Source organism: Drosophila ananassae (genome assembly GCF_017639315.1).
Source record: "Drosophila ananassae strain 14024-0371.13 chromosome 4 unlocalized genomic scaffold, ASM1763931v2 tig00000061, whole genome shotgun sequence".
Classification (NCBI taxonomy): Eukaryota; Metazoa; Arthropoda; class Insecta; order Diptera; family Drosophilidae; genus Drosophila; species Drosophila ananassae.
This window is the reverse complement of record NW_025319038.1, coordinates 5904653-5917464: the sequence shown is the minus strand read 5'-3', so window position 1 is coordinate 5917464 and position 12812 is coordinate 5904653. Positions and strand designations below refer to the sequence as shown.

General features: G+C 38.4%; 1 long non-coding RNA gene and 1 other non-coding gene across 2 annotated transcripts; both read left to right on the top strand.

Annotated features, from left to right (window-relative positions):
* Positions 1-9110: 9110 nt before the first annotated feature.
* LOC116656354 lies at positions 9111-12812 on the top strand. The gene is made up of 3 exons (XR_004311315.2): positions 9111-9248; positions 12257-12259; positions 12795-12812. It is a non-coding gene; the product is annotated as an uncharacterized LOC116656354 (long non-coding RNA).
* On the top strand, positions 11083-11261 carry LOC116656375. The gene has a single exon (XR_004311336.1). It is a non-coding gene; the product is annotated as a 5.8S ribosomal RNA (ribosomal RNA).

Below are 12812 nucleotides of genomic sequence, written 5' to 3'. Positions count from 1 at the left end.
TATGGATATATTTAAAATACCAAAATGAATGCTTTTAAGTGAGGGGAAGAAGATATATAAATACCAAACTTTACGAAAGCGTAGTCAAAAAGGTATATATATTTTTTTTTTTTTTTTTTTAATCAATCAATAGTTATATTTAAAATCTGTCCGCAGTTATGGACAATAATTAAATTTTACAATGGTTCCTTGACATACAGAAGAATACAATGATACAATGTTACAATGATTATCTATGTGGTTAAATGTCACATTTTACGAAAGCTGCTTTGAATTGATTATTGAAACCTCACTAATTAGCCTCCTCTAGCCTGAGATCCAGAGGGTGAGTCCGCTTCAACCTTCTCATGGTAGTGCTGTTGTCCAACAAATTGATGGCCTCGGGGTTGGGATGCCGATCCAGCCTATCGACATATCTTGTGGCGAATCTCCGGACTTCTTCGCAGACCCATGGGACGCCCAGCTGGGCGTGGATGGTTACATTATCGTGGTAAGGGTGGGCTCCAGACAACGTCCTTAGGGCCCTGTTCTGCACGAGCTGGACAATCCTTCTATTGCTTGGACTCGCCGTTCCCCATAACTGAATACCGTAGGTCCAAACTGGCTTCACAATGGTCTTGTAAACCAGAAGCTTTACTCTTAGCTTTAGCCTGGACCTTCTTCCGATCAGCCAGTAAAGCTATCGCAGCTTGACTTGGAGTTGCTTTCGTTTACTCAGCAAATGGGTTCTCCATGTGAGCCTCCTATCCAGAGTCATACCCAGATATTTGACAGTTGGGCTTGCTGGTATTAAAGTGCCACCGAGACTGACTCCGGGACAGCCGCCTCTCCTTAGGGTAAAAGTCATCTGGGCTGATTTGTCGTGGTTGACGGCAATGTTCCATCTTCGAAGCCACGGGTCGAGAATGTCAAGCTGGCGTTGGAGACATGCAGAAGCCTCCTTTGGTAAGGATGCAGAGGCCAAAAAAACAGTGTCGTCTGCATATGTAGCAGCTAGAAAGCCCTCCTCTTCAGCTACAGGCATGTCGGCTGAGTAGATGGTATAAAGAATGGGGCCAAGTACACTGCCCTGCGGAACTCCAGCTTCGATGGGCCTGTATTCGGATCTCGCATCACCTGAACCTCCTATCGGCCAAGTAGGAATTGAGGAACTCATAATGTTTTTGTGGCAGGTTCCTCTTGAGCTTCGCTATCAGCCTGCTTGACATCCAGAAAGACAGCACAGCAATACTTTTTCTCTTCTAGGCTGTCCAGAATTTTTGCCACAATTCTGTGGCATTGCTCGGGGGTGGAGTGGGAGCGCCTGAAACCAAACTGGTGATCTGGGATCACTTCAGATTCGTTCAAAACTGACTGCAATCTTCGCAGAAATAATCTCTCAAGGATTTTGGAGATTACGGAGAGGAGACTAATTGGCCTGTAAGAGGCGAGATCAAATTCTGGTTTTCCTGGCTTGGGGATCAGGATGACTTCCGCCTGTTTCCAGCTAGTGGGGAAGTGACCATACTCTAGGCATGCGTTGTAAATGCTCGTGAATCTCCGTATGCCTGAAGTTGGGAGAAGCTTGATAGCGAGTGCCTCAATCCCGTCTGCACCCGGAGATTTCTTGGTGTTGAGGCCTAAGAACTCCTCCTTGACCTCTTCCTTCGAGACAGGCTCCAGCTGGCTGAAGTCCATGTGTGGTTGGGCCAGTGCGGAGTCCGTTTCAGCTTTATCCTCCTCCGAGCACATGTTGAAGGGCTTGAAGGCTGCCTCTAGGTGAGCAGCAAATGCGTCGGCTCTCTCCTGATCCGAGGGACACCATCCGCCGTCAGATTTTCTTATCTGGGCCACTCTTTGTTTGGGACGCTTTATATGGCGCGTTAGTTGCCACAAGTTGTGATGGGGGCCCCAGGCTCGACCTGTCGTAGGTACTCTTCAAATGCGCAGGTCCGCAACCTCTGCAGCAGCCTCTTTAGCTTTTTGGTTGCGCGATTGAAGGCTGTTTTATCGCTAGGGTACCTGGTTCGGAACCAAATCCTTCTCCGTCGTCTCTTCTCATTGAGAAGTGCAGCCACTTCCGGCGACCACAGGTGTAATTGCCTTTGCAATTTATTGTTATTGCATAGAGCCCTCGGGGTAGCAATCAAGGCAGCGTTGTGCATATCCTGCGTCAGATTCACAACAGCCTGGTCGATGCCAGCACCCGTGCTAAGGTCTGGCTGTGTGCTCTCTAGGGCGTTCTCCATCCACTCGGAGTAGCTCTCGATGTTGGTGCTAGCTCTGATCATCCTGAGTCGGGTGACTTTCTTCTCCACAGGGGTGTTAATGTGGAGTTCCACCGCACTGTGATCGGAGAAGAGATCTCCATTTGCCGAGCAGGCTATGGAGTCCGGATGGATTCCATGGGAGATTGGAAAGTCTAGAAGGTCCGGCAGCTTTTGGGGGTCTGTGGGCCAATACATGGGCTCTGCAGTTGAGTGGCAGTTATAGGCTCTGCGCTGGATGTATTTGAACAGTGCAGAACCTTTAGGGTTACTCACTCTCGAGCCCCTCCAAGGATGCTTGGCGTTGAGGTCTCCTGCGAGGATGAATTTGTCGCCCATATCACTCAGCAGGAGGTCGAACTGGCCTTCCGAGATGCTCTGTTTTGGCGGTATGTACGCAGACGCAATAGTGAGCTTACCCAAAGGAGTGGAGACAGCTATGAGTAGAATGTCGATGCATTGAGTGTGGATAAAATGTTTCACCTCAAGCCTGTTTTGGACAAGTCCGTTAGCGTTCCAGAAGGCTAAGTGCAGGCCTACTTGTTGCTTACTTGCGAGAGGATGGCACTAATCATTGAAGTCATTCGCTCGAACATCTTGTCCATAACTCTTTCTAGCAGGTTTTCTACCCTTGTCATGAATGCTGCCATCTGGTCGGCCTGCGGAATCTCGGGTGCTGTCGTTTGTTGTTGTTGTGGCCGAGCTCCTCCTCTGGCTATATGAGCATAGCTTCTAGATGAAGTGTCCACTGTTGGGTAGTTCTGAGCGGGTGGGTACGCTAAGCGGCGTGGTTGAGCTGGGCGTGGTTCCTTAGGAGCCATGCTGGCCTTGGCTTTCTTCTAAGCCGGGCATCCTTTGTACGACGCCGGATGGGCCCCGTGACAGTGCACGCATTTAGCTGCCGCTTCCCGTGTCTGTCTACACTCGATCGTGCTGTGGTGATCACCACATTTGACACAGCGATGCTGCAGCTTGCAGTCGAATACCTCCTTATTGTTGCTGGACGGCTCCAGATTGACGATGAAGATCGACAGCGGAGTCTTAGAGATGTGCCCTACGGCATTGCGCACATCTCGGACCACGTGTCCTTGTCGCCGGAAGTCCTCCTTAATTTCATCAATGTCTGTGGTGTGATGCAGACCTTTCACCACGACAGAGTACGACTCTTTGCCCGGCATCATCACCCTCACCTGGTTGTCTCTAGCGGCTTTGTATGAAAAGTCCTTCTTTTTGCCCACAATGGCCTCAATGGGGGAAATTAGGGCCGCGATGTTTGTGACATCTGGGATGTAGATCGGCGGAGGTTTGAAGGACTTGGGCGTTGTCGTTTCGGCAAACTTATTTTTCCTATATTTGTGCCCGGCACAGTCGATATCTAACTCACTCTCACTGGAGCCTATTACAGTTTCTTCTTCACTGTCACTGTCATCATCGGAAGAGAGGGGAGCGAAATAGTTGTCTCCTAGCTTAGCTGCCCTGTTTAGTGCATCCAATTTGGCTCGAGCTGCTGCACTAGTGCTGGTGTTTTAGTTTTGTGCTAGTGTTTTTCGTCATCTGACTTCCTGGCTGTCTTCCTTTTAATTTCCCCAGGCTCGCCGGAGTCACTGGAGTCAGTACTGGCAATTCTACCGCTGGTCCTTTTCCTCGAAGGTTGAGTAGACGAACGTGGCGATCCTTGCCAGTCCATCCTTGGGCTTGGGCGCGAATTCGAGTTTTAAAATGAGTCTCGAAATTCGCGCCAAACTACCAAATTTATCGATACCAATATATTTCAACCGGTTAAAAATTTATACGATATTTGGTTGAAACGGTTTAAAACGAACCGGTAAAAATATCGATATATCGATAAACCGAACCGGTTATGACTATTCTAGAGGTATTTTCCAGTCTTAGGCCTCTGGTCACACTTTTTTCACGCCACTTGTCAAAAAATTTTATGCATTAAAAACCCAAACCGCGAATTGTCAATGTCACTGCCACAAAAATATGTCTGTTCGGTGGAGCCGGAGCTCGGGCACGCAATGCAACACAGCACGACTCTCTACAACGCGTATTTCGGCCGGAAACGATTTTTTACACGGAGCGCCCGGAAGCCACGTCTGTTCACTACGGAATCTGGATCGTGACTAAAAAGGTATATATGGTAGGTGGTGTCAGCCACCATATAATATAATATACAATTTTATATTATATTTATATAAATTATATTATTAAGATAATATAGTTGAAACGTAAGTGTTATATTAATATTTCATTAATTTGACAAGTTTCCAAATATTATCGCTAAAATCTGGAGCTAGGTTAGTAAAAAGTTACTTTTTCTTTCCTAGCGTCTATATGAAATTATATTAAATTTTATTTAATTTAATTCTCATATGTATATATGATGATGATATTATTATTATTATTATATGCATACATATTAAACAAAATATATATTAAAATATTAAAACTGTTGAACATGTAAGTGCTTAGTTTTGTGCCGAACAAGAATATTTTTTTTATATGCAATTTTGTACACCTATATAGCATACTTTCGTCACTAAAATTGATATCAGATATTTTGGGTTTCGCATGCAGGTTCGTCACCGGTACTTTACCTCGTCAAGAGGTTTTTTTATATGATATCAGTTGTTTTTTTGTATATATTGATCTTCAATTATTTAAAACAGAACGCATAATATATAGAATATATATATATATGGAAGTGACCTCTGGACAGGCGATTCACACAGTTAGCAATACTTTAATTGTTAGGATAAACATCAAAACTCTTTTTTTTTAACTCAATAGATTTTGACATTCAAGAAGGTGGAATAATTAAAAACCTTTCCAAAGACGTAAAGAATTTTTCGATAGCTTCAGTGGCTCTGAAGTTATACGTATTTTTAATTTACAAAGGTTTTGGAATTTGGTTAGTTTAAAAATTTTAATTAAAAATTTGCCCAAAAATGTATTTTAAATCCAAAATTGTTTCGTAGTTGTGGGAAACCAAATTATTTTAACAAATTAACAGATGAGAGGCCTATCCTTATGAGAGTTCCACTATATAATAAATTATAAAAAAACAAGAAAGGAAAGCTAACTTCGGGCGGAGCCGAAGTTTATATACCCTTGCAGTTAAGCAGAAGCTTATATTATTATTATATATATCGGATCCTATATAGTTGTCCGATCCTTATGAGACTTTCACCATCAACAAAATTTCTAATAAAAATATTGGAAACACCCCAAGCATCTTTAAAAATAGAAAGGTTGTGCCATTTCCGATCGTTCAGTTATATGGCAGGTATAGGATATAGTTGGCCGATTCTTATGAACATAGGATTAGATTGCCCAAAACGGAAACCGTAGACAGTCCCATCATTCTAGCTTCAAAAACAACAAAGTTAGACCAATTATCCTAATAAAATTTTGAAAAACGGATAAGATTTCCCAAAATGCAATCTGTACTAAGTCCCATCCTTCTAACTTATAAAAAAAAAACAAAGTTATGGCATATCCGACCAATTATATAATAAACATGTATTATATATAAAAAAAAATGCGCAAAGATAAAAAAATTAAAAAAAACTGGAAATTACGTTTTTCCAGTTTTTCTAGTTAAACCAATTGTTGAATGTAACAATTTATTTTGGGTGTGCGATATAAAATAATAAATATTAGAGAAGTAATGGCGGAGTTGGTTTTCCTGGTTTTTTTTTTAGCTTTTAATTCATGATTTGGCCCAAAACGGTGGTGGCTGTAATTTAAGTAAAGCAGAGTTTTATTTATATGCATTATATGCTCAGTGGGGGCATATGCATATAAAGCTTTCTACTCATAAAATTTTGCGTTCTTCTCATTAAGACATGAGACACTGAAACATAAAGCAGAATTACATCCAAATTTGCCATCAAGTAACGAAGTTCGAGATTAGCCGAATGGAGAGCGTTGTGGTTTCTAACACGGGAAGGCCTGAGTTCTAATCCTAGTTGAGTCAATGTTTATGTTTTACTTTTTAAGCCCTTTTTTATTTGGATATTATTTTTGAAATATTTGAAAATATCTTATGTACAAAATTTCATAAGGATGGGCCGACTATATCTTATAGCTGTCATAGAACGATCGGAATTGGCATAACTTTGGTGTTTTTTAAGTTAGAAAGATGGGACTTGGTACAGATTCCATTTTGGGCAAAATAATCTTATTGGCCAAATTTCATAGGGATCGGCCAACTATATCCAATAGCCGCCATATAACTGAACGATCGGAAATGGCACAACTGTAAGGGTATATCAACTTCGGCTTCGCCCGAAGTTAGCTTTCCTTTCTTGTTTTTCTTTGGGACCTCAAGATTGGTACCTCAACCGACCCGTCCGACATTTCTTTCAGAAGTTATTCAAGAAATTAGATTTTTACAGCTTTTTCAAAAAGTTGTAGAACAATAATTGCTCATATGATAATAACAAAAATCTCCAATTTTATTCAGGATTGCCAAGAAAAAAATACAGACAAACAGACACACTGGCTTCATTTTGAAAAAAACTGTAAAAACCGAATTCATTGAATAACTTCTGAAAGAAATGTCGGACCGGGTCGGTTGAAGTACCAATCTTATGAGACTTCTCATTAAGACATGAGACACTGAAACACAAAGCAGAATTACATCAAAAGTTGCAATCAAGCAACAAAGTTCGAGGTTAGCCGAGTGGAGAGCGTCGTGGTTCCTAACACGGAGGGCCTGGGTTCGAGTCCAAGTTGAATCAATGTTTACGTTTTACTTTTTTAAGCCCTTTTTTATTTGGATTTTATTTTTAAATAAATAAACTATAATCTGAAAAGATATACTCCATATTTTTTAGGGTATTGACCAAATATATGCAGACTCCAAAAAGCAAAGTTGCCAATCAAATACACACACATGTATAAGTAAATGCAAGCTTCACAGGAGGCTGCACAAAATGGGTAGCTGCACTTACAGGACTATATCTTGAGTTAACGGATTTTGCCAGATATGAGTGATATATCAAAAGTTGCGTCATCTCAAAAGCTATCTACACGTGCAATATAAAAAGGATCAGTCGACCAAATTTTGAAAAATAATTTTTTTTCTTAAAAAAAAAGTTTATTTTCAGTGTTTTTTTTTTTTTTTAATATATAGACGTTTGGTCTCAAAGAAAGTGGAATTTATATTTAAAAAACCATTTCAACGGTGTAAAGCTCTTTTTAATATCTTTCTTAATTATAAAGTTATGAATTTTTTCATTAACAAGGTTTTGTTAATTTTTTGACGTAAGCTTAAGGTATTTCAAAAAGTTGTAGAACAGTAGTTGCTCATATGATAGTAACAAACATTTTCCAATTTTTTTCAGGATTTTTAAGGAAAAAATAGTGCAAACAGGCAAACCGACAAACCGACGCAAACTGGCTTCATTTTGAAGATGAAGAAAAAATCGAATTTTTCGAATAACTTCTGAACGAAATTGAGGTACCAATCGACGCGTATTTAGCTCTAGAATGCGAATATATAAAAATATTCTATCTGGGAACTAAAATGTGTCCACCAGCCCCACTTTAGTGATTAAAATTTTTTTTACTTTCACCCTAATTTCTCCCAAACCACTTTTGGAATATGTTTCAACAAAAATTATCTAATTGAAACAATACCTTTCGATTGGTATATCATTCATTTAGATCGGTTGCCTACAGAAAATTTTTAATTCTTCGGCTATATATAGAGTTTCCTCGCGCACTCCTAGGCATGCAGGTCGTCACCTCGTGGACTTCCGTCCACAGTGATAGAGTAGCAATTTACCATGTAAAAAGACCACACAATGTTTTTAATAAACAAAAGAAAAACCCGGTTACACGTCCCAGCCGGGTTTAAGAAAGCCAAAATTAAAATACATATAAATATTATATATATATTTATTTTATAAAGAACGAATATTGAATGCCATTTAATAATTGGCCAAATTCGTTAATAATATAATATATACAAATATTTGCAATATTTATTTTCTAAATATCAAAATGAAAATAATATATCAAGAAATAAACATTATTCTGGTTGATCCTGTCAGTAGTTATATGCTTGTCTCAAAGATTAAGCCATGCATGTCTAAGTACACACGCATTAAAAGTGAAACCGCAAAAGGCTCATTATATCAGTTATGGTTCCTTAGATCGTTAACAGTTACTTGGATAACTGTGGTAATTCTAGAGCTAATACATGCAATTAAAACATGAACCTTATGGGACATGTGCTTTTATTAGGCTAAAACCAAGCGATCGCAAGATCGTTATATTGGTTGAACTCTAGATAACATGCAGATCGTATGGTCTTGTACCGACGACAGATCTTTCAAATGTCTGCCCTATCAACTTTTGATGGTAGTATCTAGGACTACCATGGTTGCAACGGGTAACGGGGAATTAGGGTTCGATTCCGGAGAGGGAGCCTGAGAAACGGCTACCACATCTAAGGAAGGCAGCAGGCGCGTAAATTAGCCACTCCCAGCTCGGGGAGGTAGTGACGAAAAATAACAATACAGGACTCATATTCGAGGCCCTGTAATTGGAATGAGTACACTTTAAATCCTTTAACAAGGACCAATTGGAGGGCAAGTCTGGTGCCAGCAGCCGCGGTAATTCCAGCTCCAATAGCGTGTATTAAAGTTGTTGCGGTTAAAACGTTCGTAGTTGAACTTGTGCTTCATACGGGTAGTACAACATACAATTGTAGTTAGTACTATACCTTTATGTATGTAAGCGTATTACCGGTGGAGTTCTTATATTTGTTTAAATACTTTTATTTTTTCATATGTTCCTCCTATTTAAAAACCTGCATTAGTGCTCTTAAACGAGTGTTATTGCGGGCCAGTACAATTACTTTGAACAAATTAGAGTGCTTAAAGCAGGCTTCAAATGCCTGAATATTCTGTGCATGGGATAATGAAATAAGACCTCTGTTCTGCTTTCATTGGTTTTCAGATCAAGAGCTAATGATTAATAGAAGCAGTCTAACCATAAACGAGCTAGCAATTGGGTGTAGCTACTTTTATGGCTCTCTCTGTCGCTTCCCGGGAAACCAAAGCTTTTGGGCTCCGGGGGAAGTATGGCTGCAAAGCTGAAACTTAAAGGAATTGACGGAAGGGCACCACCAGGAGTGGAGCCTGCGGCTTAATTTGACTCAACACGGGAAAACTTACCAGGTCCGAACATAAGTGTGTAAGACAGATTGATAGCTCTTTCTCGAATCTATGGGTGGTGGTGCATGGCCGTTCTTAGTTCTTGGAGTGATTTGTCTGGTTAATTCCGATAACGAACGAGACTCAAATATATTAAATAGATATCTTCAGGATTATGGTGTTGAAGCTTATATAGCCTTCATTCATGGTGGCAGTGAAATGTTTATTGTGTTTGAATGTGTTTATATAAGTGGAGCCGTACCTGTTGGTTTGTCCCATTATAAGGATACTAGCTTTTTAAATGGACAAATTGCGTCTAGCAATAATGAGATTGAGCAATAACAGGTCTGTGATGCTCTTAGATGTCCTGGGCTGCACGCGCGCTACAATGACTGTGAAAAACTGTTCACATGAACTTGGAATTCCTAGTAAGTGTGAGTCATTAACTCGCATTGATTACGTCCCTGCCCTTTGTGCACACCGCCCGTCGCTACTACCGATTGAATTATTTAGTGAGGTCTCCGGACGTGATCACTGTGACGCCTTGTGTGTTACGGTTGTTTCGCAGAAGTTGACCGAACTTGATTATTTAGAGGAAGTAAAAGTCGTAACAAGGTTTCCGTAGGTGAACCTGCGGAAGGATCATTATTGAATGAATCTTATCCGTTAATAAATATTTATTATTATTTAAATAATAAATAATGAAATATAATTAAAAATTGCCCAAAAATATATAATAATATTTTAATATATTATTAAAAAAGTAAATATATATGAATTATAGACGAATTGTCGTCTTCATTAGAAAAATAATAAATAAATATATATGAATTACACAGCTCCACAAAAAAAAAAAAAAAAAAATTCAGAGATCAGACCATACCTCCTATATGGATTTGGGGTCGCTGAATCCGAATCCGTGGTCAGTTGGTCGCCATCACGTCAGGTTTTCGAGAAAATAACGGTTGAATAGTCGAAAAACGCCGTTTTTGGCCATTTTCGAAAAATCGTACCGCAAAATTCTGATGTGTTACAAACCTAATTCAAAATGGAAATGAAAGGCTGATTTGTGATCTTTAAAACGAGCTCCATGCCAAATTCGCATGCACCGTTAGGACAGGGGGTGCGTTTATATGTAGGCATCTTAGCAAAAAATGTATGCCGAACACAAAAATTTCAAAATTCAGCATATTCAAATAAAACATGGTACCCGGGGGTTTTTGGGGTCGCTGAATCCGAATCTGAGGTCAGTTTGACGCCATCACGTCAAGTTTCTCCATAACCTCAAAAAACACACTTTTCACTTTTTTTGAGGCTATGATAATTGTAATTTGCGTGTATATGACTCATAATATACATGCGTTGCGGAATTTATGAGTCATATACACGTATTGTTCATATTAAATTATGCGCATACATTGATAAATGCAACACCTAAAATATACATTGTTGTACCTGATATTCAGGTTAATGCTTTATATAATATTCAACAATATAAAACTATTTATATTGATTATATAAAACTAAGACATTTCGCAACAATTATTTTAGGTATAAAAATAAATTTATTGAAGGAATTGATATATGCCAGTTAAATGGTGTATTTTTAATTTCTTTCAATAAAAATATAAATGACGAATTGTATATATTATATATATTTATAAAACTCTAAGCGGTGGATCACTCGGCTCATGGGTCGATGAAGAACGCAGCAAACTGTGCGTCATCGTGTGAACTGCAGGACACATGAACATCGACATTTTGAACGCATATCGCAGTCCATGCTGTTATGTACTTTAATTAATTTTGAAGTGCTGCTTGGACTACATATGGTTGAGGGTTGTAAGACTATGCTAATAAAGTTGTTTACTATTTTGTTTCTTAAACATTTTAGTATGCATATGGTATATTATTGGATATATTTTATATATTTTTGCATGCGAAACCCAAAATATCTGATATCAATTTTAGTGACGAAAATATGCTATATGGGTGTACAAAATTCCATATAAAAAAAATATTCTTGTTCGGCACGTGACTGATTTTTTTTTGTTTTTCTTGCACGTGCCGAACAAGAATATTTTTTTTATATGCAATTTTGTACACCTATATAGCATACTTTCGTCACTAAAATTGATATCAGATATTTTGGGTTTCGCATGCAGGTTCGTCACCGGTACTTTACCTCGTCAAGAGGTTTTTTTATATGATATCAGTTGTTTTTTTGTATATATTGATCTTCAATTATTTAAAACAGAACGCATAATATATAGAATATATATATATATGGAAGTGACCTCTGGACAGGCGATTCACACAGTTAGCAATACTTTAATTGTTAGGATAAACATCAAAACTCTTTTTTTTAACTCAATAGATTTTGACATTCAAGAAGGTGGAATAATTAAAAACCTTTCCAAAGACGTAAAGAATTTTTCGATAGCTTCAGTGGCTCTGAAGTTATACGTATTTTTAATTTACAAAGGTTTTGGAATTTGGTTAGTTTAAAAATTTTAATTAAAAATTTGCCCAAAAATGTATTTTAAATCCAAAATTGTTTCGTAGTTGTGGGAAACCAAATTATTTTAACAAATTAACAGATGAGAGGCCTATCCTTATGAGAGTTCCACTATATAATAAATTATAAAAAAACAAGAAAGGAAAGCTAACTTCGGGCGGAGCCGAAGTTTATATACCCTTGCAGTTAAGCAGAAGCTTATATTATTATTATATATATCGGATCCTATATAGTTGTCCGATCCTTATGAGACTTTCACCATCAACAAAATTTCTAATAAAAATATTGGCAACACCCCAAGCATCTTTAAAAATAGAAAGGTTGTGCCATTTCCGATCGTTCAGTTATATGGCAGGTATAGGATATAGTTGGCCGATTCTTATGAACATAGGATTAGATTGCCCAAAACGGAAACCGTAGACAGTCCCATCATTCTAGCTTCAAAAACAACAAAGTTAGACCAATTATCCTAATAAAATTTTGAAAAACGGATAAGATTTCCCAAAATGCAATCTGTACTAAGTCCCATCCTTCTAACTTATAAAAAAAAAACAAAGTTATGGCATATCCGACCAATTATATAATAAACATGTATTATATATAAAAAAAAAATGCGCAAGGATAAAAAAATTAAAAAAAACTGGAAATTACGTTTTTCCAGTTTTTCTAGTTAAACCAATTGTTGAATGTAACAATTTATTTTGGGTGTGCGATATAAAATAATAAATATTAGAGAAGTAATGGCGGAGTTGGTTTTCCTGGTTTTTTTTTTAGCTTTTAATTCATGATTTGGCCCAAAACGGTGGTGGCTGTAATTTAAGTAAAGCAGAGTTTTATTTATATGCATTATATGCTCAGTGGGGGCATATGCATATA